Source organism: Copadichromis virginalis, linkage group LG3 (genome assembly GCF_057382275.1).
Source record: "Copadichromis virginalis isolate Kocher_CV1m ecotype Utaka linkage group LG3, C_Virginalis_male_GT1.1, whole genome shotgun sequence".
Classification (NCBI taxonomy): domain Eukaryota; kingdom Metazoa; phylum Chordata; class Actinopteri; order Cichliformes; family Cichlidae; genus Copadichromis; species Copadichromis virginalis.
The window spans coordinates 32533276-32550670 of NC_140620.1; the positions used below are offsets into that span (position 1 = coordinate 32533276).

The window sequence follows — 17395 nt, forward strand, 5'->3', positions numbered from 1 at the left end:
CCCTGACTAGTTACTGCTTTTAACCAGAACCTGCAGCCAGTGGGGGAGTGGTTAAGGTGGTGCTGTGTTGCACTCACCATGACTGCAGAGTTACAAAAGTGTCCTTGATTTCACTACAGTGGTGTGCAAGCACCTCACTCCCATATGGTCTAGCGGTTAGGATTCCTGGTTTTCACCCAGGTGGCCCGGGTTCAACTCCCGGTATGGGAACATGTCTTTAATGTTTCCCTAAGCCAAGGTGTACCGTGTGCTATTCCTCTACTGGCATAAATGGGGATGGTTATTGGCAGGTACCTGTTGACTTTTGACAATGTGCTAGTGAACAAAGCAATCACAAGGAGCTTCTTAGTGCAGCACTGCATACCCATTTGCAACCTCCAGTCAATACTCTCCAAGCAGGAGCAGAATACAGACTTTTCCCTCTTCCCCTTAGGATTGCCATGAAGGAAACAGGAAAACCAGCCAAAACCTGGCTAAGCGCATGTCACGACACAAAACAGCTAGCTGGTCAGGCCAGTTCTCAGCAGTCTGTTTAGACCTACAGTTCAGTGGCCGCTCTTCTACTGATGAGGATGTACACATTCTGGGCGGGGAGGTAGGATAGTGTGAGCGGGGAGTCAAGGAGGCCATTTATGTGAAAAGCAAATGGCCATCTTTGAACGGAGGGAGCAGGACTAAGGGTACATGTTTCACCATCTTTCAGTGCTGTGATTGCAGCCATTCCCCAACTCTCTGTGAATGGTAATCCTGTCCATTGATCAATGGTTGTGGCAATTTGCATGTGAATGATGATGAAAGTGAGCCAACAGCCCATTGTTAATCAGTGCAAACAAACTGATCACCATTGTTAATCAGTTTTGGGTATTATGCAAAGGTACTGTTTATGAAGTTGAAGAAACTCGTTCCAGTTTGTGTTACACCTTTGCAAGCTTTGCTGTTTCCCTGCTGTAACTACATGCCACTCAAGTGTGCTTCAAGTCCACCGCATTGTAAGGTGTTAGGTTGTGAGGTCTAAGGACCTGGGTTAAGGCTTTGGGCTCTTCACACGTGTGGGTTGAAATCTCATTGCTGCAATAGGATCTTACCCAGGGCAGGCAGATGCCATCCTGTCCAAAAACACTCAGTGAAGTAGGAGACCATTTCTTTCCTACAACATTAAGAGCATTGCTGAATGTTCTGGGCTTCTAGTTTGTGCTGCACCTTTTCAAGTTTTACCGTCTAGTACTTGGGTAGGAGGCTGCTAGTTGTAGTGGTAGCATGACCGAGCGGTCTAAGGTGCTGGATTAAGGCTCCAGTCTCTTCGGGGGCGTGGGTTCGAATCCCACTGCTGCCACGCAGATGTAGCTGCAAAGTTCCCTTGGTGTTGGGTTTCATGTCTTGCCAATAAATGGAAAGTCCTACATGGCATGGAGATTAAATTCTGTTGCCACACGTATGCCAAGTCCAACTTGCAGGAATCACCTCAAGAGTAAATCTTTTGATGGAGGGCTTTGAAGTCTTAACAACTTGCAGAATTTTCCCACCAGTTTTCAAGTTAATTTGTTGGTTTTCACTCATGGTGTCATCCCTGACTAGTTACTGCTTTTAACCAGAACCTGCAGCCAGTGGGGGAGTGGTTAAGGTGGTGCTGTGTTGCACTCACCATGACTGCAGAGTTACAAAAGTGTCCTTGATTTCACTACAGTGGTGTGCAAGCACCTCACTCCCATATGGTCTAGCGGTTAGGATTCCTGGTTTTCACCCAGGTGGCCCGGGTTCAACTCCCGGTATGGGAACATGTCTTTAATGTTTCCCTAAGCCAAGGTGTACCGTGTGCTATTCCTCTACTGGCATAAATGGGGATGGTTATTGGCAGGTACCTGTTGACTTTTGACAATGTGCTAGTGAACAAAGCAATCACAAGGAGCTTCTTAGTGCAGCACTGCATACCCATTTGCAACCTCCAGTCAATACTCTCCAAGCAGGAGCAGAATACAGACTTTTCCCTCTTCCCCTTAGGATTGCCATGAAGGAAACAGGAAAACCAGCCAAAACCTGGCTAAGCGCATGTCACGACACAAAACAGCTAGCTGGTCAGGCCAGTTCTCAGCAGTCTGTTTAGACCTACAGTTCAGTGGCCGCTCTTCTACTGATGAGGATGTACACATTCTGGGCGGGGAGGTAGGATAGTGTGAGCGGGGAGTCAAGGAGGCCATTTATGTGAAAAGCAAATGGCCATCTTTGAACGGAGGGAGCAGGACTAAGGGTACATGTTTCACCATCTTTCAGTGCTGTGATTGCAGCCATTCCCCAACTCTCTGTGAATGGTAATCCTGTCCATTGATCAATGGTTGTGGCAATTTGCATGTGAATGATGATGAAAGTGAGCCAACAGCCCATTGTTAATCAGTGCAAACAAACTGATCACCATTGTTAATCAGTTTTGGGTATTATGCAAAGGTACTGTTTATGAAGTTGAAGAAACTCGTTCCAGTTTGTGTTACACCTTTGCAAGCTTTGCTGTTTCCCTGCTGTAACTACATGCCACTCAAGTGTGCTTCAAGTCCACCGCATTGTAAGGTGTTAGGTTGTGAGGTCTAAGGACCTGGGTTAAGGCTTTGGGCTCTTCACACGTGTGGGTTGAAATCTCATTGCTGCAATAGGATCTTACCCAGGGCAGGCAGATGCCATCCTGTCCAAAAACACTCAGTGAAGTAGGAGACCATTTCTTTCCTACAACATTAAGAGCATTGCTGAATGTTCTGGGCTTCTAGTTTGTGCTGCACCTTTTCAAGTTTTACCGTCTAGTACTTGGGTAGGAGGCTGCTAGTTGTAGTGGTAGCATGACCGAGCGGTCTAAGGTGCTGGATTAAGGCTCCAGTCTCTTCGGGGGCGTGGGTTCGAATCCCACTGCTGCCACGCAGATGTAGCTGCAAAGTTCCCTTGGTGTTGGGTTTCATGTCTTGCCAATAAATGGAAAGTCCTACATGGCATGGAGATTAAATTCTGTTGCCACACGTATGCCAAGTCCAACTTGCAGGAATCACCTCAAGAGTAAATCTTTTGATGGAGGGCTTTGAAGTCTTAACAACTTGCAGAATTTTCCCACCAGTTTTCAAGTTAATTTGTTGGTTTTCACTCATGGTGTCATCCCTGACTAGTTACTGCTTTTAACCAGAACCTGCAGCCAGTGGGGGAGTGGTTAAGGTGGTGCTGTGTTGCACTCACCATGACTGCAGAGTTACAAAAGTGTCCTTGATTTCACTACAGTGGTGTGCAAGCACCTCACTCCCATATGGTCTAGCGGTTAGGATTCCTGGTTTTCACCCAGGCGGCAGTCTGTTTAGACCTACAGTTCAGTGGCCGCTCTTCTACTGATGAGGATGTACACATTCTGGGCGGGGAGGTAGGATAGTGTGAGCGGGGAGTCAAGGAGGCCATTTATGTGAAAAGCAAATGGCCATCTTTGAACGGAGGGAGCAGGACTAAGGGTACATGTTTCACCATCTTTCAGTGCTGTGATTGCAGCCATTCCCCAACTCTCTGTGAATGGTAATCCTGTCCATTGATCAATGGTTGTGGCAATTTGCATGTGAATGATGATGAAAGTGAGCCAACAGCCCATTGTTAATCAGTGCAAACAAACTGATCACCATTGTTAATCAGTTTTGGGTATTATGCAAAGGTACTGTTTATGAAGTTGAAGAAACTCGTTCCAGTTTGTGTTACACCTTTGCAAGCTTTGCTGTTTCCCTGCTGTAACTACATGCCACTCAAGTGTGCTTCAAGTCCACCGCATTGTAAGGTGTTAGGTTGTGAGGTCTAAGGACCTGGGTTAAGGCTTTGGGCTCTTCACACGTGTGGGTTGAAATCTCATTGCTGCAATAGGATCTTACCCAGGGCAGGCAGATGCCATCCTGTCCAAAAACACTCAGTGAAGTAGGAGACCATTTCTTTCCTACAACATTAAGAGCATTGCTGAATGTTCTGGGCTTCTAGTTTGTGCTGCACCTTTTCAAGTTTTACCGTCTAGTACTTGGGTAGGAGGCTGCTAGTTGTAGTGGTAGCATGACCGAGCGGTCTAAGGTGCTGGAATAAGGCTCCAGTCTCTTCGGGGGCGTGGGTTCGAATCCCACTGCTGCCACGCAGATGTAGCTGCAAAGTTCCCTTGGTGTTGGGTTTCATGTCTTGCCAATAAATGGAAAGTCCTACATGGCATGGAGATTAAATTCTGTTGCCACACGTATGCCAAGTCCAACTTGCAGGAATCACCTCAAGAGTAAATCTTTTGATGGAGGGCTTTGAAGTCTTAACAACTTGCAGAATTTTCCCACCAGTTTTCAAGTTAATTTGTTGGTTTTCACTCATGGTGTCATCCCTGACTAGTTACTGCTTTTAACCAGAACCTGCAGCCAGTGGGGGAGTGGTTAAGGTGGTGCTGTGTTGCACTCACCATGACTGCAGAGTTACAAAAGTGTCCTTGATTTCACTACAGTGGTGTGCAAGCACCTCACTCCCATATGGTCTAGCGGTTAGGATTCCTGGTTTTCACCCAGGTGGCCCGGGTTCAACTCCCGGTATGGGAACATGTCTTTAATGTTTCCCTAAGCCAAGGTGTACCGTGTGCTATTCCTCTACTGGCATAAATGGGGATGGTTATTGGCAGGTACCTGTTGACTTTTGACAATGTGCTAGTGAACAAAGCAATCACAAGGAGCTTCTTAGTGCAGCACTGCATACCCATTTGCAACCTCCAGTCAATACTCTCCAAGCAGGAGCAGAATACAGACTTTTCCCTCTTCCCCTTAGGATTGCCATGAAGGAAACAGGAAAACCAGCCAAAACCTGGCTAAGCGCATGTCACGACACAAAACAGCTAGCTGGTCAGGCCAGTTCTCAGCAGTCTGTTTAGACCTACAGTTCAGTGGCCGCTCTTCTACTGATGAGGATGTACACATTCTGGGCGGGGAGGTAGGATAGTGTGAGCGGGGAGTCAAGGAGGCCATTTATGTGAAAAGCAAATGGCCATCTTTGAACGGAGGGAGCAGGACTAAGGGTACATGTTTCACCATCTTTCAGTGCTGTGATTGCAGCCATTCCCCAACTCTCTGTGAATGGTAATCCTGTCCATTGATCAATGGTTGTGGCAATTTGCATGTGAATGATGATGAAAGTGAGCCAACAGCCCATTGTTAATCAGTGCAAACAAACTGATCACCATTGTTAATCAGTTTTGGGTATTATGCAAAGGTACTGTTTATGAAGTTGAAGAAACTCGTTCCAGTTTGTGTTACACCTTTGCAAGCTTTGCTGTTTCCCTGCTGTAACTACATGCCACTCAAGTGTGCTTCAAGTCCACCGCATTGTAAGGTGTTAGGTTGTGAGGTCTAAGGACCTGGGTTAAGGCTTTGGGCTCTTCACACGTGTGGGTTGAAATCTCATTGCTGCAATAGGATCTTACCCAGGGCAGGCAGATGCCATCCTGTCCAAAAACACTCAGTGAAGTAGGAGACCATTTCTTTCCTACAACATTAAGAGCATTGCTGAATGTTCTGGGCTTCTAGTTTGTGCTGCACCTTTTCAAGTTTTACCGTCTAGTACTTGGGTAGGAGGCTGCTAGTTGTAGTGGTAGCATGACCGAGCGGTCTAAGGTGCTGGATTAAGGCTCCAGTCTCTTCGGGGGCGTGGGTTCGAATCCCACTGCTGCCACGCAGATGTAGCTGCAAAGTTCCCTTGGTGTTGGGTTTCATGTCTTGCCAATAAATGGAAAGTCCTACATGGCATGGAGATTAAATTCTGTTGCCACACGTATGCCAAGTCCAACTTGCAGGAATCACCTCAAGAGTAAATCTTTTGATGGAGGGCTTTGAAGTCTTAACAACTTGCAGAATTTTCCCACCAGTTTTCAAGTTAATTTGTTGGTTTTCACTCATGGTGTCATCCCTGACTAGTTACTGCTTTTAACCAGAACCTGCAGCCAGTGGGGGAGTGGTTAAGGTGGTGCTGTGTTGCACTCACCATGACTGCAGAGTTACAAAAGTGTCCTTGATTTCACTACAGTGGTGTGCAAGCACCTCACTCCCATATGGTCTAGCGGTTAGGATTCCTGGTTTTCACCCAGGTGGCCCGGGTTCAACTCCCGGTATGGGAACATGTCTTTAATGTTTCCCTAAGCCAAGGTGTACCGTGTGCTATTCCTCTACTGGGATAAATGGGGATGGTTATTGGCAGGTACCTGTTGACTTTTGACAATGTGCTAGTGAACAAAGCAATCACAAGGAGCTTCTTAGTGCAGCACTGCATACCCATTTGCAACCTCCAGTCAATACTCTCCAAGCAGGAGCAGAATACAGACTTTTCCCTCTTCCCCTTAGGATTGCCATGAAGGAAACAGGAAAACCAGCCAAAACCTGGCTAAGCGCATGTCACGACACAAAACAGCTAGCTGGTCAGGCCAGTTCTCAGCAGTCTGTTTAGACCTACAGTTCAGTGGCCGCTCTTCTACTGATGAGGATGTACACATTCTGGGCGGGGAGGTAGGATAGTGTGAGCGGGGAGTCAAGGAGGCCATTTATGTGAAAAGCAAATGGCCATCTTTGAACGGAGGGAGCAGGACTAAGGGTACATGTTTCACCATCTTTCAGTGCTGTGATTGCAGCCATTCCCCAACTCTCTGTGAATGGTAATCCTGTCCATTGATCAATGGTTGTGGCAATTTGCATGTGAATGATGATGAAAGTGAGCCAACAGCCCATTGTTAATCAGTGCAAACAAACTGATCACCATTGTTAATCAGTTTTGGGTATTATGCAAAGGTACTGTTTATGAAGTTGAAGAAACTCGTTCCAGTTTGTGTTACACCTTTGCAAGCTTTGCTGTTTCCCTGCTGTAACTACATGCCACTCAAGTGTGCTTCAAGTCCACCGCATTGTAAGGTGTTAGGTTGTGAGGTCTAAGGACCTGGGTTAAGGCTTTGGGCTCTTCACACGTGTGGGTTGAAATCTCATTGCTGCAATAGGATCTTACCCAGGGCAGGCAGATGCCATCCTGTCCAAAAACACTCAGTGAAGTAGGAGACCATTTCTTTCCTACAACATTAAGAGCATTGCTGAATGTTCTGGGCTTCTAGTTTGTGCTGCACCTTTTCAAGTTTTACCGTCTAGTACTTGGGTAGGAGGCTGCTAGTTGTAGTGGTAGCATGACCGAGCGGTCTAAGGTGCTGGATTAAGGCTCCAGTCTCTTCGGGGGCGTGGGTTCGAATCCCACTGCTGCCACGCAGATGTAGCTGCAAAGTTCCCTTGGTGTTGGGTTTCATATCTTGCCAATAAATGGAAAGTCCTACATGGCATGGAGATTAAATTCTGTTGCCACACGTATGCCAAGTCCAACTTGCAGGAATCACCTCAAGAGTAAATCTTTTGATGGAGGGCTTTGAAGTCTTAACAACTTGCAGAATTTTCCCACCAGTTTTCAAGTTAATTTGTTGGTTTTCACTCATGGTGTCATCCCTGACTAGTTACTGCTTTTAACCAGAACCTGCAGCCAGTGGGGGAGTGGTTAAGGTGGTGCTGTGTTGCACTCACCATGACTGCAGAGTTACAAAAGTGTCCTTGATTTCACTACAGTGGTGTGCAAGCACCTCACTCCCATATGGTCTAGCGGTTAGGATTCCTGGTTTTCACCCAGGCGGCAGTCTGTTTAGACCTACAGTTCAGTGGCCGCTCTTCTACTGATGAGGATGTACACATTCTGGGCGGGGAGGTAGGATAGTGTGAGCGGGGAGTCAAGGAGGCCATTTATGTGAAAAGCAAATGGCCATCTTTGAACGGAGGGAGCAGGACTAAGGGTACATGTTTCACCATCTTTCAGTGCTGTGATTGCAGCCATTCCCCAACTCTCTGTGAATGGTAATCCTGTCCATTGATCAATGGTTGTGGCAATTTGCATGTGAATGATGATGAAAGTGAGCCAACAGCCCATTGTTAATCAGTGTAAACAAACTGATCACCATTGTTAATCAGTTTTGGGTATTATGCAAAGGTACTGTTTATGAAGTTGAAGAACCTCGTTCCAGTTTGTGTTACACCTTTGCAAGCTTTGCTGTTTCCCTGCTGTAACTACATGCCACTCAAGTGTGCTTCAAGTCCACCGCATTGTAAGGTGTTAGGTTGTGAGGTCTAAGGACCTGGGTTAAGGCTTTGGGCTCTTCACACGTGTGGGTTGAAATCTCATTGCTGCAATAGGATCTTACCCAGGGCAGGCAGATGCCATCCTGTCCAAAAACACTCAGTGAAGTAGGAGACCATTTCTTTCCTACAACATTAAGAGCATTGCTGAATGTTCTGGGCTTCTAGTTTGTGCTGCACCTTTTCAAGTTTTACCGTCTAGTACTTGGGTAGGAGGCTGCTAGTTGTAGTGGTAGCATGACCGAGCGGTCTAAGGTGCTGGATTAAGGCTCCAGTCTCTTCGGGGGCGTGGGTTCGAATCCCACTGCTGCCACGCAGATGTAGCTGCAAAGTTCCCTTGGTGTTGGGTTTCATGTCTTGCCAATAAATGGAAAGTCCTACATGGCATGGAGATTAAATTCTGTTGCCACACGTATGCCAAGTCCAACTTGCAGGAATCACCTCAAGAGTAAATCTTTTGATGGAGGGCTTTGAAGTCTTAACAACTTGCAGAATTTTCCCACCAGTTTTCAAGTTAATTTGTTGGTTTTCACTCATGGTGTCATCCCTGACTAGTTACTGCTTTTAACCAGAACCTGCAGCCAGTGGGGGAGTGGTTAAGGTGGTGCTGTGTTGCACTCACCATGACTGCAGAGTTACAAAAGTGTCCTTGATTTCACTACAGTGGTGTGCAAGCACCTCACTCCCATATGGTCTAGCGGTTAGGATTCCTGGTTTTCACCCAGGTGGCCCGGGTTCAACTCCCGGTATGGGAACATGTCTTTAATGTTTCCCTAAGCCAAGGTGTACCGTGTGCTATTCCTCTACTGGGATAAATGGGGATGGTTATTGGCAGGTACCTGTTGACTTTTGACAATGTGCTAGTGAACAAAGCAATCACAAGGAGCTTCTTAGTGCACCACTGCATACCCATTTGCAACCTCCAGTCAATACTCTCCAAGCAGGAGCAGAATACAGACTTTTCCCTCTTCCCCTTAGGATTGCCATGAAGGAAACAGGAAAACCAGCCAAAACCTGGCTAAGCGCATGTCACGACACAAAACAGCTAGCTGGTCAGGCCAGTTCTCAGCAGTCTGTTTAGACCTACAGTTCAGTGGCCGCTCTTCTACTGATGAGGATGTACACATTCTGGGCGGGGAGGTAGGATAGTGTGAGCGGGGAGTCAAGGAGGCCATTTATGTGAAAAGCAAATGGCCATCTTTGAACGGAGGGAGCAGGACTAAGGGTACATGTTTCACCATCTTTCAGTGCTGTGATTGCAGCCATTCCCCAACTCTCTGTGAATGGTAATCCTGTCCATTGATCAATGGTTGTGGCAATTTGCATGTGAATGATGATGAAAGTGAGCCAACAGCCCATTGTTAATCAGTGCAAACAAACTGATCACCATTGTTAATCAGTTTTGGGTATTATGCAAAGGTACTGTTTATGAAGTTGAAGAAACTCGTTCCAGTTTGTGTTACACCTTTGCAAGCTTTGCTGTTTCCCTGCTGTAACTACATGCCACTCAAGTGTGCTTCAAGTCCACCGCATTGTAAGGTGTTAGGTTGTGAGGTCTAAGGACCTGGGTTAAGGCTTTGGGCTCTTCACACGTGTGGGTTGAAATCTCATTGCTGCAATAGGATCTTACCCAGGGCAGGCAGATGCCATCCTGTCCAAAAACACTCAGTGAAGTAGGAGACCATTTCTTTCCTACAACATTAAGAGCATTGCTGAATGTTCTGGGCTTCTAGTTTGTGCTGCACCTTTTCAAGTTTTACCGTCTAGTACTTGGGTAGGAGGCTGCTAGTTGTAGTGGTAGCATGACCGAGCGGTCTAAGGTGCTGGATTAAGGCTCCAGTCTCTTCGGGGGCGTGGGTTCGAATCCCACTGCTGCCACGCAGATGTAGCTGCAAAGTTCCCTTGGTGTTGGGTTTCATGTCTTGCCAATAAATGGAAAGTCCTACATGGCATGGAGATTAAATTCTGTTGCCACACGTATGCCAAGTCCAACTTGCAGGAATCACCTCAAGAGTAAATCTTTTGATGGAGGGCTTTGAAGTCTTAACAACTTGCAGAATTTTCCCACCAGTTTTCAAGTTAATTTGTTGGTTTTCACTCATGGTGTCATCCCTGACTAGTTACTGCTTTTAACCAGAACCTGCAGCCAGTGGGGGAGTGGTTAAGGTGGTGCTGTGTTGCACTCACCATGACTGCAGAGTTACAAAAGTGTCCTTGATTTCACTACAGTGGTGTGCAAGCACCTCACTCCCATATGGTCTAGCGGTTAGGATTCCTGGTTTTCACCCAGGTGGCCCGGGTTCAACTCCCGGTATGGGAACATGTCTTTAATGTTTCCCTAAGCCAAGGTGTACCGTGTGCTATTCCTCTACTGGGATAAATGGGGATGGTTATTGGCAGGTACCTGTTGACTTTTGACAATGTGCTAGTGAACAAAGCAATCACAAGGAGCTTCTTAGTGCACCACTGCATACCCATTTGCAACCTCCAGTCAATACTCTCCAAGCAGGAGCAGAATACAGACTTTTCCCTCTTCCCCTTAGGATTGCCATGAAGGAAACAGGAAAACCAGCCAAAACCTGGCTAAGCGCATGTCACGACACAAAACAGCTAGCTGGTCAGGCCAGTTCTCAGCAGTCTGTTTAGACCTACAGTTCAGTGGCCGCTCTTCTACTGATGAGGATGTACACATTCTGGGCGGGGAGGTAGGATAGTGTGAGCGGGGAGTCAAGGAGGCCATTTATGTGAAAAGCAAATGGCCATCTTTGAACGGAGGGAGCAGGACTAAGGGTACATGTTTCACCATCTTTCAGTGCTGTGATTGCAGCCATTCCCCAACTCTCTGTGAATGGTAATCCTGTCCATTGATCAATGGTTGTGGCAATTTGCATGTGAATGATGATGAAAGTGAGCCAACAGCCCATTGTTAATCAGTGCAAACAAACTGATCACCATTGTTAATCAGTTTTGGGTATTATGCAAAGGTACTGTTTATGAAGTTGAAGAAACTCGTTCCAGTTTGTGTTACACCTTTGCAAGCTTTGCTGTTTCCCTGCTGTAACTACATGCCACTCAAGTGTGCTTCAAGTCCACCGCATTGTAAGGTGTTAGGTTGTGAGGTCTAAGGACCTGGGTTAAGGCTTTGGGCTCTTCACACGTGTGGGTTGAAATCTCATTGCTGCAATAGGATCTTACCCAGGGCAGGCAGATGCCATCCTGTCCAAAAACACTCAGTGAAGTAGGAGACCATTTCTTTCCTACAACATTAAGAGCATTGCTGAATGTTCTGGGCTTCTAGTTTGTGCTGCACCTTTTCAAGTTTTACCGTCTAGTACTTGGGTAGGAGGCTGCTAGTTGTAGTGGTAGCATGACCGAGCGGTCTAAGGTGCTGGATTAAGGCTCCAGTCTCTTCGGGGGCGTGGGTTCGAATCCCACTGCTGCCACGCAGATGTAGCTGCAAAGTTCCCTTGGTGTTGGGTTTCATGTCTTGCCAATAAATGGAAAGTCCTACATGGCATGGAGATTAAATTCTGTTGCCACACGTATGCCAAGTCCAACTTGCAGGAATCACCTCAAGAGTAAATCTTTTGATGGAGGGCTTTGAAGTCTTAACAACTTGCAGAATTTTCCCACCAGTTTTCAAGTTAATTTGTTGGTTTTCACTCATGGTGTCATCCCTGACTAGTTACTGCTTTTAACCAGAACCTGCAGCCAGTGGGGGAGTGGTTAAGGTGGTGCTGTGTTGCACTCACCATGACTGCAGAGTTACAAAAGTGTCCTTGATTTCACTACAGTGGTGTGCAAGCACCTCACTCCCATATGGTCTAGCGGTTAGGATTCCTGGTTTTCACCCAGGTGGCCCGGGTTCAACTCCCGGTATGGGAACATGTCTTTAATGTTTCCCTAAGCCAAGGTGTACCGTGTGCTATTCCTCTACTGGGATAAATGGGGATGGTTATTGGCAGGTACCTGTTGACTTTTGACAATGTGCTAGTGAACAAAGCAATCACAAGGAGCTTCTTAGTGCACCACTGCATACCCATTTGCAACCTCCAGTCAATACTCTCCAAGCAGGAGCAGAATACAGACTTTTCCCTCTTCCCCTTAGGATTGCCATGAAGGAAACAGGAAAACCAGCCAAAACCTGGCTAAGCGCATGTCACGACACAAAACAGCTAGCTGGTCAGGCCAGTTCTCAGCAGTCTGTTTAGACCTACAGTTCAGTGGCCGCTCTTCTACTGATGAGGATGTACACATTCTGGGCGGGGAGGTAGGATAGTGTGAGCGGGGAGTCAAGGAGGCCATTTATGTGAAAAGCAAATGGCCATCTTTGAACGGAGGGAGCAGGACTAAGGGTACATGTTTCACCATCTTTCAGTGCTGTGATTGCAGCCATTCCCCAACTCTCTGTGAATGGTAATCCTGTCCATTGATCAATGGTTGTGGCAATTTGCATGTGAATGATGATGAAAGTGAGCCAACAGCCCATTGTTAATCAGTGCAAACAAACTGATCACCATTGTTAATCAGTTTTGGGTATTATGCAAAGGTACTGTTTATGAAGTTGAAGAAACTCGTTCCAGTTTGTGTTACACCTTTGCAAGCTTTGCTGTTTCCCTGCTGTAACTACATGCCACTCAAGTGTGCTTCAAGTCCACCGCATTGTAAGGTGTTAGGTTGTGAGGTCTAAGGACCTGGGTTAAGGCTTTGGGCTCTTCACACGTGTGGGTTGAAATCTCATTGCTGCAATAGGATCTTACCCAGGGCAGGCAGATGCCATCCTGTCCAAAAACACTCAGTGAAGTAGGAGACCATTTCTTTCCTACAACATTAAGAGCATTGCTGAATGTTCTGGGCTTCTAGTTTGTGCTGCACCTTTTCAAGTTTTACCGTCTAGTACTTGGGTAGGAGGCTGCTAGTTGTAGTGGTAGCATGACCGAGCGGTCTAAGGTGCTGGATTAAGGCTCCAGTCTCTTCGGGGGCGTGGGTTCGAATCCCACTGCTGCCACGCAGATGTAGCTGCAAAGTTCCCTTGGTGTTGGGTTTCATGTCTTGCCAATAAATGGAAAGTCCTACATGGCATGGAGATTAAATTCTGTTGCCACACGTATGCCAAGTCCAACTTGCAGGAATCACCTCAAGAGTAAATCTTTTGATGGAGGGCTTTGAAGTCTTAACAACTTGCAGAATTTTCCCACCAGTTTTCAAGTTAATTTGTTGGTTTTCACTCATGGTGTCATCCCTGACTAGTTACTGCTTTTAACCAGAACCTGCAGCCAGTGGGGGAGTGGTTAAGGTGGTGCTGTGTTGCACTCACCATGACTGCAGAGTTACAAAAGTGTCCTTGATTTCACTACAGTGGTGTGCAAGCACCTCACTCCCATATGGTCTAGCGGTTAGGATTCCTGGTTTTCACCCAGGTGGCCCGGGTTCAACTCCCGGTATGGGAACATGTCTTTAATGTTTCCCTAAGCCAAGGTGTACCGTGTGCTATTCCTCTACTGGGATAAATGGGGATGGTTATTGGCAGGTACCTGTTGACTTTTGACAATGTGCTAGTGAACAAAGCAATCACAAGGAGCTTCTTAGTGCACCACTGCATACCCATTTGCAACCTCCAGTCAATACTCTCCAAGCAGGAGCAGAATACAGACTTTTCCCTCTTCCCCTTAGGATTGCCATGAAGGAAACAGGAAAACCAGCCAAAACCTGGCTAAGCGCATGTCACGACACAAAACAGCTAGCTGGTCAGGCCAGTTCTCAGCAGTCTGTTTAGACCTACAGTTCAGTGGCCGCTCTTCTACTGATGAGGATGTACACATTCTGGGCGGGGAGGTAGGATAGTGTGAGCGGGGAGTCAAGGAGGCCATTTATGTGAAAAGCAAATGGCCATCTTTGAACGGAGGGAGCAGGACTAAGGGTACATGTTTCACCATCTTTCAGTGCTGTGATTGCAGCCATTCCCCAACTCTCTGTGAATGGTAATCCTGTCCATTGATCAATGGTTGTGGCAATTTGCATGTGAATGATGATGAAAGTGAGCCAACAGCCCATTGTTAATCAGTGCAAACAAACTGATCACCATTGTTAATCAGTTTTGGGTATTATGCAAAGGTACTGTTTATGAAGTTGAAGAAACTCGTTCCAGTTTGTGTTACACCTTTGCAAGCTTTGCTGTTTCCCTGCTGTAACTACATGCCACTCAAGTGTGCTTCAAGTCCACCGCATTGTAAGGTGTTAGGTTGTGAGGTCTAAGGACCTGGGTTAAGGCTTTGGGCTCTTCACACGTGTGGGTTGAAATCTCATTGCTGCAATAGGATCTTACCCAGGGCAGGCAGATGCCATCCTGTCCAAAAACACTCAGTGAAGTAGGAGACCATTTCTTTCCTACAACATTAAGAGCATTGCTGAATGTTCTGGGCTTCTAGTTTGTGCTGCACCTTTTCAAGTTTTACCGTCTAGTACTTGGGTAGGAGGCTGCTAGTTGTAGTGGTAGCATGACCGAGCGGTCTAAGGTGCTGGATTAAGGCTCCAGTCTCTTCGGGGGCGTGGGTTCGAATCCCACTGCTGCCACGCAGATGTAGCTGCAAAGTTCCCTTGGTGTTGGGTTTCATGTCTTGCCAATAAATGGAAAGTCCTACATGGCATGGAGATTAAATTCTGTTGCCACACGTATGCCAAGTCCAACTTGCAGGAATCACCTCAAGAGTAAATCTTTTGATGGAGGGCTTTGAAGTCTTAACAACTTGCAGAATTTTCCCACCAGTTTTCAAGTTAATTTGTTGGTTTTCACTCATGGTGTCATCCCTGACTAGTTACTGCTTTTAACCAGAACCTGCAGCCAGTGGGGGAGTGGTTAAGGTGGTGCTGTGTTGCACTCACCATGACTGCAGAGTTACAAAAGTGTCCTTGATTTCACTACAGTGGTGTGCAAGCACCTCACTCCCATATGGTCTAGCGGTTAGGATTCCTGGTTTTCACCCAGGTGGCAGTCTGTTTAGACCTACAGTTCAGTGGCCGCTCTTCTACTGATGAGGATGTACACATTCTGGGCGGGGAGGTAGGATAGTGTGAGCGGGGAGTCAAGGAGGCCATTTATGTGAAAAGCAAATGGCCATCTTTGAACGGAGGGAGCAGGACTAAGGGTACATGTTTCACCATCTTTCAGTGCTGTGATTGCAGCCATTCCCCAACTCTCTGTGAATGGTAATCCTGTCCATTGATCAATGGTTGTGGCAATTTGCATGTGAATGATGATGAAAGTGAGCCAACAGCCCATTGTTAATCAGTGCAAACAAACTGATCACCATTGTTAATCAGTTTTGGGTATTATGCAAAGGTACTGTTTATGAAGTTGAAGAAACTCGTTCCAGTTTGTGTTACACCTTTGCAAGCTTTGCTGTTTCCCTGCTGTAACTACATGCCACTCAAGTGTGCTTCAAGTCCACCGCATTGTAAGGTGTTAGGTTGTGAGGTCTAAGGACCTGGGTTAAGGCTTTGGGCTCTTCACACGTGTGGGTTGAAATCTCATTGCTGCAATAGGATCTTACCCAGGGCAGGCAGATGCCATCCTGTCCAAAAACACTCAGTGAAGTAGGAGACCATTTCTTTCCTACAACATTAAGAGCATTGCTGAATGTTCTGGGCTTCTAGTTTGTGCTGCACCTTTTCAAGTTTTACCGTCTAGTACTTGGGTAGGAGGCTGCTAGTTGTAGTGGTAGCATGACCGAGCGGTCTAAGGTGCTGGATTAAGGCTCCAGTCTCTTCGGGGGCGTGGGTTCGAATCCCACTGCTGCCACGCAGATGTAGCTGCAAAGTTCCCTTGGTGTTGGGTTTCATGTCTTGCCAATAAATGGAAAGTCCTACATGGCATGGAGATTAAATTCTGTTGCCACACGTATGCCAAGTCCAACTTGCAGGAATCACCTCAAGAGTAAATCTTTTGATGGAGGGCTTTGAAGTCTTAACAACTTGCAGAATTTTCCCACCAGTTTTCAAGTTAATTTGTTGGTTTTCACTCATGGTGTCATCCCTGACTAGTTACTGCTTTTAACCAGAACCTGCAGCCAGTGGGGGAGTGGTTAAGGTGGTGCTGTGTTGCACTCACCATGACTGCAGAGTTACAAAAGTGTCCTTGATTTCACTACAGTGGTGTGCAAGCACCTCACTCCCATATGGTCTAGCGGTTAGGATTCCTGGTTTTCACCCAGGTGGCCCGGGTTCAACTCCCGGTATGGGAACATGTCTTTAATGTTTCCCTAAGCCAAGGTGTACCGTGTGCTATTCCTCTACTGGGATAAATGGGGATGGTTATTGGCAGGTACCTGTTGACTTTTGACAATGTGCTAGTGAACAAAGCAATCACAAGGAGCTTCTTAGTGCACCACTGCATACCCATTTGCAACCTCCAGTCAATACTCTCCAAGCAGGAGCAGAATACAGACTTTTCCCTCTTCCCCTTAGGATTGCCATGAAGGAAACAGGAAAACCAGCCAAAACCTGGCTAAGCGCATGTCACGACACAAAACAGCTAGCTGGTCAGGCCAGTTCTCAGCAGTCTGTTTAGACCTACAGTTCAGTGGCCGCTCTTCTACTGATGAGGATGTACACATTCTGGGCGGGGAGGTAGGATAGTGTGAGCGGGGAGTCAAGGAGGCCATTTATGTGAAAAGCAAATGGCCATCTTTGAACGGAGGGAGCAGGACTAAGGGTACATGTTTCACCATCTTTCAGTGCTGTGATTGCAGCCATTCCCCAACTCTCTGTGAATGGTAATCCTGTCCATTGATCAATGGTTGTGGCAATTTGCATGTGAATGATGATGAAAGTGAGCCAACAGCCCATTGTTAATCAGTGCAAACAAACTGATCACCATTGTTAATCAGTTTTGGGTATTATGCAAAGGTACTGTTTATGAAGTTGAAGAAACTCGTTCCAGTTTGTGTTACACCTTTGCAAGCTTTGCTGTTTCCCTGCTGTAACTACATGCCACTCAAGTGTGCTTCAAGTCCACCGCATTGTAAGGTGTTAGGTTGTGAGGTCTAAGGACCTGGGTTAAGGCTTTGGGCTCTTCACACGTGTGGGTTGAAATCTCATTGCTGCAATAGGATCTTACCCAGGGCAGGCAGATGCCATCCTGTCCAAAAACACTCAGTGAAGTAGGAGACCATTTCTTTCCTACAACATTAAGAGCATTGCTGAATGTTCTGGGCTTCTAGTTTGTGCTGCAC

The 17395-nt window shown here is 46.7% G+C and overlaps 1 protein-coding gene and 20 non-coding genes across 21 annotated transcripts in view; all 21 read left to right on the forward strand.

The window, feature by feature from the left end:
• Positions 1–17395, forward strand: part of nhsl2 (NHS-like 2) — a 235347-nt gene that overhangs the window by 52048 nt on the left and 165904 nt on the right. The window lies entirely within an intron of this gene.
• trnae-uuc (transfer RNA glutamic acid (anticodon UUC)) lies at positions 139–210 on the forward strand. Its single transcript has one exon. It is a non-coding gene; the product is annotated as a tRNA-Glu (tRNA).
• On the forward strand, positions 1252–1333 carry trnal-aag (transfer RNA leucine (anticodon AAG)). Its single transcript has one exon. It is a non-coding gene; the product is annotated as a tRNA-Leu (tRNA).
• On the forward strand, positions 1704–1775 carry trnae-uuc (transfer RNA glutamic acid (anticodon UUC)). Its single transcript has one exon. It is a non-coding gene; the product is annotated as a tRNA-Glu (tRNA).
• On the forward strand, positions 2817–2898 carry trnal-aag (transfer RNA leucine (anticodon AAG)). The gene has a single exon. It is a non-coding gene; the product is annotated as a tRNA-Leu (tRNA).
• On the forward strand, positions 4042–4123 carry trnal-aag (transfer RNA leucine (anticodon AAG)). The gene has a single exon. It is a non-coding gene; the product is annotated as a tRNA-Leu (tRNA).
• On the forward strand, positions 4494–4565 carry trnae-uuc (transfer RNA glutamic acid (anticodon UUC)). The gene has a single exon. It is a non-coding gene; the product is annotated as a tRNA-Glu (tRNA).
• Positions 5607–5688, forward strand: trnal-aag (transfer RNA leucine (anticodon AAG)). The gene has a single exon. It is a non-coding gene; the product is annotated as a tRNA-Leu (tRNA).
• Positions 6059–6130, forward strand: trnae-uuc (transfer RNA glutamic acid (anticodon UUC)). Its single transcript has one exon. It is a non-coding gene; the product is annotated as a tRNA-Glu (tRNA).
• Positions 7172–7253, forward strand: trnal-aag (transfer RNA leucine (anticodon AAG)). The gene has a single exon. It is a non-coding gene; the product is annotated as a tRNA-Leu (tRNA).
• trnal-aag (transfer RNA leucine (anticodon AAG)) lies at positions 8397–8478 on the forward strand. The gene has a single exon. It is a non-coding gene; the product is annotated as a tRNA-Leu (tRNA).
• Positions 8849–8920, forward strand: trnae-uuc (transfer RNA glutamic acid (anticodon UUC)). The gene has a single exon. It is a non-coding gene; the product is annotated as a tRNA-Glu (tRNA).
• On the forward strand, positions 9962–10043 carry trnal-aag (transfer RNA leucine (anticodon AAG)). The gene has a single exon. It is a non-coding gene; the product is annotated as a tRNA-Leu (tRNA).
• On the forward strand, positions 10414–10485 carry trnae-uuc (transfer RNA glutamic acid (anticodon UUC)). The gene has a single exon. It is a non-coding gene; the product is annotated as a tRNA-Glu (tRNA).
• Positions 11527–11608, forward strand: trnal-aag (transfer RNA leucine (anticodon AAG)). Its single transcript has one exon. It is a non-coding gene; the product is annotated as a tRNA-Leu (tRNA).
• On the forward strand, positions 11979–12050 carry trnae-uuc (transfer RNA glutamic acid (anticodon UUC)). The gene has a single exon. It is a non-coding gene; the product is annotated as a tRNA-Glu (tRNA).
• trnal-aag (transfer RNA leucine (anticodon AAG)) lies at positions 13092–13173 on the forward strand. The gene has a single exon. It is a non-coding gene; the product is annotated as a tRNA-Leu (tRNA).
• trnae-uuc (transfer RNA glutamic acid (anticodon UUC)) lies at positions 13544–13615 on the forward strand. Its single transcript has one exon. It is a non-coding gene; the product is annotated as a tRNA-Glu (tRNA).
• On the forward strand, positions 14657–14738 carry trnal-aag (transfer RNA leucine (anticodon AAG)). The gene has a single exon. It is a non-coding gene; the product is annotated as a tRNA-Leu (tRNA).
• trnal-aag (transfer RNA leucine (anticodon AAG)) lies at positions 15882–15963 on the forward strand. The gene has a single exon. It is a non-coding gene; the product is annotated as a tRNA-Leu (tRNA).
• Positions 16334–16405, forward strand: trnae-uuc (transfer RNA glutamic acid (anticodon UUC)). Its single transcript has one exon. It is a non-coding gene; the product is annotated as a tRNA-Glu (tRNA).